The sequence below is a fragment of the Balaenoptera physalus genome (assembly GCF_965194825.1).
Source record: "Balaenoptera physalus genome assembly, chromosome: 7".
Classification (NCBI taxonomy): Eukaryota; Metazoa; Chordata; class Mammalia; order Artiodactyla; family Balaenopteridae; genus Balaenoptera; species Balaenoptera physalus.
Window position 1 is genome coordinate 39,279,117 of NC_138886.1, and position 9,494 is coordinate 39,288,610.

General features: G+C 42.3%; 1 pseudogene across 1 annotated transcript in view; it reads right to left on the bottom strand.

The window, feature by feature from the left end:
* Nucleotides 1–697: 697 nt before the first annotated feature.
* The window catches only part of LOC309663852 (ferritin light chain pseudogene), a 10,192-nt pseudogene continuing 1,395 nt past the window's right edge, over nucleotides 698–9,494 (bottom strand). The window contains exon 1 of the transcript in view: nucleotides 698–9,494. This exon is cut by the window's right edge and continues 1,395 nt beyond it. The product of the transcript in view is annotated as a ferritin light chain pseudogene (transcript).

Genomic DNA, 9,494 nt, shown 5'->3' on the forward strand with positions numbered 1-9,494 from the left:
CTTTTCTAGGTAGAAAATTTTACTGATGACAGGCTTCTCACAGCAAAAAGTAGATGCCAGATATCAATTAAATAATTTTTGCAAAGTCCTATGGGGAAGCAAGCTGGGATTCCATTCCAAGCTAAAATATTGGTCAGGAAAGAGTGTAAAATGTAGACAAATGTAGATATACAAAGACTGAGAGTTTATTGTTCAGTTTATTGTTTATAGAGTTTATTATTCATTGATTATTCTTTCTGCTAAAAGACCTACTGGTATATTTACTTCAATAAGAAGCATAAAGGAAGAAGTGGTAGGCAAATAAAAGAGGAAAGTATGTTGTTAAATGCAAATTAGTGTTGGCTGTTTCCTCTCCTTCCCCTTTCCCCTGCCCACGCCCTTCAAGCCTTCAATAACACAGTGAGGGGAGAGTCTGTTTGAGTTAAAGCCATACTAAGATCCTCTTCTGTTTCATGGCATCAAGACTTTTTCATGGAGATACAATTTACATATAACATTATATTAGTTTCAGGTGTACCACACAATGATTTGACACATGTATATATTGTGAAATGATCACCACATTAAGTCTAGTTAATCCATCACCACAGAACGTTACAAATAATTGTTTTCTTGTGATGAGAACTTTTTTTTTTTTTTAAAGGAATACCTTATATTCTGAGATTATAGCCTTCCTTTTTTTTTTAGTCCTAGAACATTTCTTTATTATTTATTTATTTATTTATTTATGGCTGTGTTGGGTCTTCGTTTCTGTGCAAGGGCTTTCTCTAGTTGTGGCAAAAGGGGGCCGCTCTTCATCGCGGTGCACGGGCCTCTCACTGTTGTGGCCTCTTTTGTTGCGGAGCACAGGCTCCAGACGCGCAGGCTCAGTAGTTGTGGCTCACGGGCCTAGTTGCTCCGCAGCATGTGGGATCTTCCCAGACCAGGGCTCGAACCCGTGTCCCCTGCATTAGCAGGCAGATTCTTAACCACTGCGCCACCAGGGAAGCCCGTGATGAGAACTTTTAAGATCTACTCTCTTAGCAACTTTCAAAGGTACAATGCAGCATTATCAACTACAGTCACCAAGCTGTACGTTACATCTTAGATTTTGATTAAAAAGAGCATTTGCTAAAAACACATGTTAAAAGTTTGAAAGCCACCACAGAACAAATACAAATAGAATTAGGAAGTGGAGTTAAACCAACCTCTGAACTTTGTGATAATTCCACTTTAAGAATGCACTTTTTAGTCTTGACCTCCATGTCCTGGTCAAGGTGAAGTCTGGTTTCTCTCCAGTTCTCTCATTAAAACAGAAGCTCACTGATTGGTTCTTTCTTTTTAACCCACCCTGTTTCCATGCAAAAGACACTAGTGTCCTTCTGGAAAAGTTAAGAATGTAGACACTCCCCTAAGCTCTCTGTAGATGCTGTGGGTTAGGAAGATATTTTGTTAAACTTCATTTAACTGAGGGGATATAGGGTTGTTTTGGAGAAGGGAAAGGAAATGCTCAAAAAATGAAGTATCTCTAAAATTACAGCTGTGATACCTACTGTTTACTGAGTATCTGTATATGCCAAGCACATCACATTAACTTTTTTAACTGTAAAAATGACTTTACACTTTTGATATCATCAATCCTGTTTTAAGGATGTGACGATGGAACAGCTTGTAAAAGGGACCCTGAATTTGAGGGCAGGCACCTCTGGTTCTACCTCTTTATTCTCTCTACTCTGTAATGCTGTATCTTCAATAATATTCTCACCTATGAGGATCTTGTTCTAATGCTTGATATATCTTGATCTTTTGAAACTGGGGGAGAAATCAGTGTACAAAGCAGGATACACAGTTTTGCATTCTTCAATAGTGTTTTTTCACTTTTAGTTTTTGACACACTATGTGATGTGTAAAATGAAAAAAATATAAAATAGGGCTTGTCCACAGTGGGCTAAATCTTTAATTCTCTTAAGAACATTAGTGGATTTTTAAAAGGCATTCTATACTAATGTTTGGCATGTGTGTAATTTTATTTTTTTGTTGGGGGGATGGTTGGTGATTAGTAGGTTCTCTAGAAGAGATAGAACTTAAGTGATTTTTTTTTTTTTTTTTTTTTTTTGCTGCAAAAAGTTTATTGTTTCCATTTGGTCCAAGGCTTGGGAGAGGGCTCCAGGGTGGTTAAAAAGCTGCCTAGTGGCTGCAGAGAGGGGCTTCAGGCAGAAGCTCTGACGCCAGAGGGGCTCCTCAAAGGCCGCTGCACTTTGGAGACTCCTGTTCGTACTCGAGGGTGAGCCGTTCAAAGAGATACTCGCCCAGCCCAGCCTGCGGACCAGCCAGCCTGCGGAGGTTGGTCAGGTGGTCGCCCATCTTCTTGATGAGTTTCACCTGCTCGTCCAGGAAGCGGCTCTCCCGGAAGTCACAGACGTGGGAGTCTGTGCGAACCCAGGGCTCGCAGATCCAAAAGCGCCTGGTTCAGGTTCTTCTCCCTGAGAATGGGGGCTTCTACAGCGTCCTGGGTTTTACCCCACTCATCTTGAGAAGGCTTCCGCACGTCTTGGAAAAGGGCGCGGCTCCAGCACTGGTTTTGCATTTTCAAGAGACACTGGGCGCCCTTGCGCTTTTCCTTGGCCATTCCTGAAGAAAGTGGCCCACGCCGTGCAGAGCCATATCGTCGCGGTCGAAATAGGAGCCCAGAGAGAGGTAAGTGCCCGCCCCGCAGATGCATGTTGAACAGGCGGTGGACGGCGGCCTCCGCCTCGGTGGAATAATTCTGACGACTCTGGGAGCTCATGGTTGATTGGTAGTAAGGAGCTAAGCGCAAAAAACGGTGTTGGCCTGTCCTGGAGGCCAAGGATAGCTGAGTGGCTGATTCCAAAGGTTGTGACTGGAAAAAAGGTTGGAGGGTGGTCAGAGGCTGGAGCAAGGAACGTCCCTGGGTCTGTTCATTCCAAACACTGTTGAAGCAAAAGACAGGTCTGCAGGACAGCTGAGCGCACTGCCTAAAGTGATTTTTTAAAAAAGAATCACATTATGGTAAACCAAGTTATAAATAGGCAATACTTTATTAAAGTCTGAATGAAAAGTTTCCTCTGTTAAAGAGGGTACTGTTAGGTGGCATCCTGCTCTCTGAATGCTCGGGGTTAGAAGGTGCTTTTTGGTAGTGTGTCCTCACCTCTGAGCCCTAACCAACATAGAGATGGAAAAAATCATTTGGCTATATTAATGTTCCTCAAGCTGCTGTTGAGAAAAGTACATAAAATTGGAGAAAACTTTGTCCACGTGAATTCGACCCTACCTAAGAGAACAGCTTCAGGGCCTCTAAGGTGCAAAAGCCGTATTCTGATTGCCAGAGCACGTGTGAATTGTTCAGTCTCTTCATCAGAATTTGGCTTCCCATGTAGATTTCACGACAGGGAAGAATCTACTGAGCAACATTCCGGCTGTTACATTAGTCTCTTATGAATTTGTATGACGTTCTTTTGTTTTTGAGAAACTGATCTCTGCCTAGGATATTCACAAAATCCAATTTCTGAGCCTTTAGAACTGAAGCCCCATTTCTGGATTAGGATGCTCTCTTCTGAGGCCTCTAGGCCTCTACCTAGTGATGACCATCTCTGGACACACCCCTTCAATCTACACAATTCTTCTGGCTCATCTGTGTTTTATTGTTGTTATTTCGTTTGTTCTGTGTGTGTTCACATTTATCCAGTATCGAGATTGTTACTTTCAGCCTCACTTTCTCTGATTTTGGGGGGGATTTCCTGAAGCAATACTTGTGGGTAAGTTAAAAAGAATAGGATGTTCACTGGAAACAAAGAAAAACGTACATGGTAAACCTAAAAGGAAACAAACTCATTTCACCTGTATGACATGGACCTAAACTCTCCAGTTCAACTGCATGTGACAGCACAAATTTCTAATCCTTGTGTGGCATATGTGTGTTGCTTTTGCTTTCAGAGAGCTGGAGGCTGTGAATTTACTTTAAAGTTTGATCCTCGAAGGTACCTCTTTTAGAATATTGAGTTATAAAAATTTAGGATCTAAACTTTGGGTTTATGTGTGCAAAAAAGATAAACTTTCTGTTGATCAAGCACTAGTCCATTGGACCTGACTGATAATGGATTAGAAAAATAATGTAACAGAGTCATGCAGCATTTATTTTGGAAATAGCATGGCGTGAAAAAAACAATTGAGAAACACATAAAATGAACACTGAAATGTTGACTTCCTATGACTTTTGCATGTCTTTTGGTGTGAAAGAATTCACCTTCAAATCTAAATCAACACACAAAGAATAAGCAAGATCTAGGAATCAGAGGACATAGAAAGTCAGACAAAATGGTGTGATTTGAGTGTCTAAGGGTGAAAGATGGGTTACATTGACTGTGTTCAGGAAATCTCTTTCTTTTTTGGGGGGGGGTATGGTGCTTTCTAGGGGGCACATTTTTAACCCCATTGCATCACGGGTATACTCACATAATACAAATAATGAAAAGTGGTTACATCACTAGAGTGACAGAGCTCCCTACATGAAGAGCCAAAGGTCAAGAAGAAGCAAGGCCTCAGATATGAATTCTTGTTCTCTTTTTGGCTTTCCATCTTATATCTCCTTTCTGTATCTCACAGATCAGTGATTTCATGGTCCTACATCTCACACTCATGTTAGTCACCTGAGCCTCCCTTTCCTCAGCTAAACATGGGGGTAATGACATCTACCTCTAGTCTCATGACGGTCAAATGGTTCAATATATACATGACATTTAGAGTAGCTCCTGGCAGGTAGAAAGCATTCAAAAGTTCCTCCACCACCTTCTGATCACATCACCTTCTTATCAAATCACATTTCCTTTGGAGAAGAAGGAAACTGAGTTTCTTTCTTTAGTCTGGAAAGCAGGCTGGGTTAACTTGTTATATTTCCTCTGTTCAAATATCCTGAATACTAGTTTGCTAGGAGATGCAATAACAAAATACCACAGACCCGGAGGCTTAAACAACAGAAATTAATTTTCTCACAGTTCTGGAGGCTGGTATTCCTGAGATCAAGGTGTTGGTAGGTTTGGTTTCTCCTGAGGCCTCTCTCCGTAGCTTGCAGATGGCTACCTTCTCGCTGTGTCTTCGCTTGACTTTTTCTTGGTGCATGCCCATCCCTGGTGTCTCTTCCTCTTCGTATAAGAACACCAGTTCTATTGGATTAGGACCCCACATTTATGACCTCATTTAACCTTAATTACTTCTTTAAAGGTCCTATCCCGAAATATAGTTGCACTGGGGATTAGGGCTTCAACATACTAATTTTAGGGGATACAGTTCAGTCCATAACACCCTATAAGACATTTTAAGGCTTGCATTTAGGTGAACACTTTGGCCACAGCTAACAAGCATGGCTCCCAACCTTCTTGAAGATGTTCATAGGTATTTTGGCCTCAATAGAGGTAAATACATTGCTCTGAACATTGGGATTTAGCTCTGTTCAGTGACCCCCACTACACCTGCTCCTGAATATTCCTGTGTTGAAAGGAGCTTCACTTTCTTGATCATGAAGTAAAAGGTAGACAGTACCATCAGGGTGCCAGGCTGAGTGGCAGAGTGTAATCAGACCCCCATCCAGGGCCTGGAGGAGTCAGGGGTATTTACCATCCTGTCGGGGTCTACAGTGGAGATTCACTTTAGGAATAAGACAAAGTAAGCAATTTGAGTGGGCATTCATTGAGTTCCAGGTCCTTTCTGTGACTCCCACTGTAGCTGTGTATTTGGCAAGTTAGAAGGTCAATTTACTTACTTTTGCCACAGAACCTGTTGGTAGGTGGAGCTAGATGTTTGCATGGAAATGGGTAAGCCAGTTCGCTTAAGTAGTACATGGGTTCACAGGGTACATAAATGAGTTCAAAGTTATGGTTTGCCAGTTAGGTGTAAATTGAGGTAACCCTGACCAAGGCTACTCAGTGTATAAAGAAGAGAGACTGATAAGATGGCCACACTAGGTCATCAACAGAAAATGATGCTTTTGTGTCTGAGGCAGGGGGTCCAGGACTTCTCGGAGCAAATCCCTCAGGTGGCAGGTTGGGATTTGGAGACTGGCCACATGAGGGAGTCTGAGGAGTTGTGTCCTGAGGTGCTGGGCCACGTTAGGTCTGGAGCACCATTGGCTGAGGTAGCCCCAAGTGGAATGCTGTCATCCGTTCATTTTTCAGGCCTCTGGGACAACCCTATTTCTTCAGATACCAGTCTCTTTGCTGTGTAAATCTCTTGGCTGTCCCAGCATTAACTGCCATACCAGGTCTCTAGATTGGAATGTGGTGCTCATTCAGAAGCAGCAACTTCTCTTGGGTGGTGGAGGGCAGTGCCTGAGGTTTGGAGTTAGCGGGGAGGTGAGAGATAAGACTGACTCAATGAACACCAGTCAACCAAGAGAACTCCTTGGACATTTTAGGGGAAAGGGCGTTCTGTAATCTAGGCACATGGGATTGCAGGATGACTGTGGAGATATGATATACGCTGGGACACTCTGAAGTGATTTACTCAAATCAGAAATTTCATGGAGAGGTGGGTACACATGCTGAATCAGAAGTGTGCCTGGCCTGATCTCTCCACTGCTTTCAGTGGTCTTTCTAAATCATAATTCTGATCATGTAATTCCAAATCTTTCAACAGTTCCCAATTACTGTACTCAAGGATGAAATTTTCATGCCCTTGCCCGGAGTGCAAGCCTTCACATAATGTGTCCCTTGCCCACCTTCTGTTCAGCCTCACTTCTTTTCATTATTGGCTCCTTTTACACTCTTGCCAAAAGTGCCTCTGTACCTTTACCCATGCTCTTTCCTGGCAGGGAAAGCTGTCCCACCCTCCTAACCAAGTTCCTACTCATCCCACATGACCTGAGTCAATGATCTTCTGGAGTCACCTCTCAACCACTCAGAGGATTAATCATTCCCAGCTTTGTTTGACTTCAGTATTTCACATTTCAATTATAATATTTACCCTAGTTTTGTCATTATCATTCTGCATCCTAGTTTTTACTAAAGCTGGCTTCCATAAGCTTCAGGTTGCACCAAATCTGGATCCACCTCAGGACATAAAAACTAGGCCTGGGATTCAGTCATGAGGGTTGCAGAGCTACAAAGGAGACTGAATGTTCATCCTTTATATGTCTCCTAAGCTAGATGAAGTCAGGGCCCTGCTTGGGAAGTAGTGAGTATCATGTAGATTTTAATTTTCTTTACACCTCTTCTAAAATGTTAGATCCTTAAAAACAAAAACCATCATTTCATTTTCCAGTTCCTCCTATCAAGCAAAGAGCATGGCACTTTGTAAACCCTTAGTAATCATTTGCAGACTAAGTGAACTTTGCACTAGGTGTAAGAAGCATAATAGAAAACTATGAGACATTTAGAGCAGAACTGTGCAGTTGGAATATGTGAGCAGCCTGTTTAGTTTAAACTTTTTTAGGAGCCTTAAAAAAACTAGAAAGATGCAGGTAAAATTAATTTTAATAATCTATTTTATTTAACTCAAGATATCCAAACTCTTATTTCAACAAGTAATCTATATAAAGTGATTAATGAGACAGTTTACCTTCTTTCTTCATGCTAAATCTTTGCAATCTGTTGTGTATTTTACACTTCAGGCACATGTCAGCTTGGACTAGCTTCATTTCAAGTGCTCAACAATCACATGTGACTTGTGGCTATCACATGGGACAGTATAGATGTATGGTTTTAAAAATAGTGACAGGAAGAAGAAAATGCTTTTGATCCAGCAATTTAATGATGGTTGCATCGGTGACTTCTAAATTCTAATAATATTTTCTGCCTCCTAAAATCACATTAATTTTGTGTCAAAATGCCTTCCTCACCAAAACCTTACAGTAGATTGAGAGTAAAAACCCACAGGTATCAGTCTTTAAATGTAAATGTGGGTCATAGTATTTTTAAAGCTGCCATAGAAGAAATGCAGCCTCCCGGGGTCAGGTGTTTTTAACATGCAAATAGCATCCTGAAGTCCTGAAAGAGATAGAGTTCTCATTTATGAGGTGTTACAGTAACTCCAAGACCTTTCATTTCACAGCAGAATTTCCTGAGCTCATTGTGTGAAAAGAGTGTATTGTCTAGTACATTCTGTCTTGGGAAGCTCACCTGCTGCAACTCCAGTAGATGTGAAAGCTATATGTTTACATGAGAAAAACTTTCATTAGACATTCCTGGTGGTAAATTTTGTAGTCTGGGAGCCTTGTGTAAATCACTGGTGTGGCTTTGCTGACTTCCTAGTCAAACTCGATTCATTGTGTCACTGCACGCAGCAAATTAAATTTTGATGAGCTTGGGAAAGTAATTGGGCTGTAAATGTTACCCATTACTCAGAGAATTGTAAATGTCTGGAAATGAAACCAAATGATGTAAAATCCAATTAATATTTTCGGAGCAAGCAGAACCATAGAGATATAGAGCAGTCAGGGACCTACGTCCAACTCCTAATATTTCACATTAAAAACCCCAAGGCCCGGGACTTCCCTGGTGGTGCAGTGGTTAAGAATCCGCCTGCCAATGCAACGGACACGGGTTTGAGCCCTGGTCCGGGAAGATCCCACATGCCGTGGAGCAGCTAAGCCCGTGTGCCACAACTACTGAGCCTGTGCTCTAGAGCCCGCGAGCCACAACTACTGAGGCTGTGTGCCACAACTACTGAAGCCCACGTACCTAGAGCCTGTGCTCCGCAACAAGTGAAGCCACCACAATGAGAAACCTGTGCAATGCAAGGAAGAGTAGCCCCCGCTCGCTGCAACCAGAGAAAGCCCGCGTGCAGCAACAAAGACCCAATGCAGCCAAAAATAAATAAATAAATAAATTTATATAAAAAGAAAAAATCCCAAGGCGCTGAGGGGTTTGAGTGGCTCAACCAAGGTCAGACGAGTAATTTCGGTGACAACTGGGATTAGGACCCATTTCTACCGACTCCTTAGCTCTGTGTTCATTCCTCTCCATCATGTTTCCCTGCACCTCCTCCTTTCTGCTGCTTTGGTCATTTGTCTGAATTTTGTTATCTCAGGAAGGAGAAGGAGAGGCAGAAAAGCCGAAAACTGTCAGCACTTGGTCCTTCCATTATTATGTAGCGTATGATAATTGTTCCCATTTCCCACCACAGCAGAATAGAAACATAACATAGGTAAATGTCGGTTTGGGGGGAAATACTAATTTTCTGAGCCGGAAGCTGATGGAAGTAAAATGGAAAAAAAAAAACCCAACTGGGTCAGACAACAACTAAAGGGATCTGGAACAGGAAGGGCCATTCTGCTGGAGCTCAGCCTTTGAGAGAGGTCAGTCAGTAGGTGCTCCATCAATATTGATTTGATTGATCACTTGAAAGAGATGAGAGAGGAAGGAGAGGGATTGCTGGTGGTCCTTTACCAAGGCTTGGGGCCTTTTGGATTCAGAGGAGTTTGGGGTTCCTGGAGGGCAGAATCCAGGGGTGCCTTAAACGAGGTCACAGGAGGGTAGGCAGCTTGTCTCCTGTAGACAGACGTG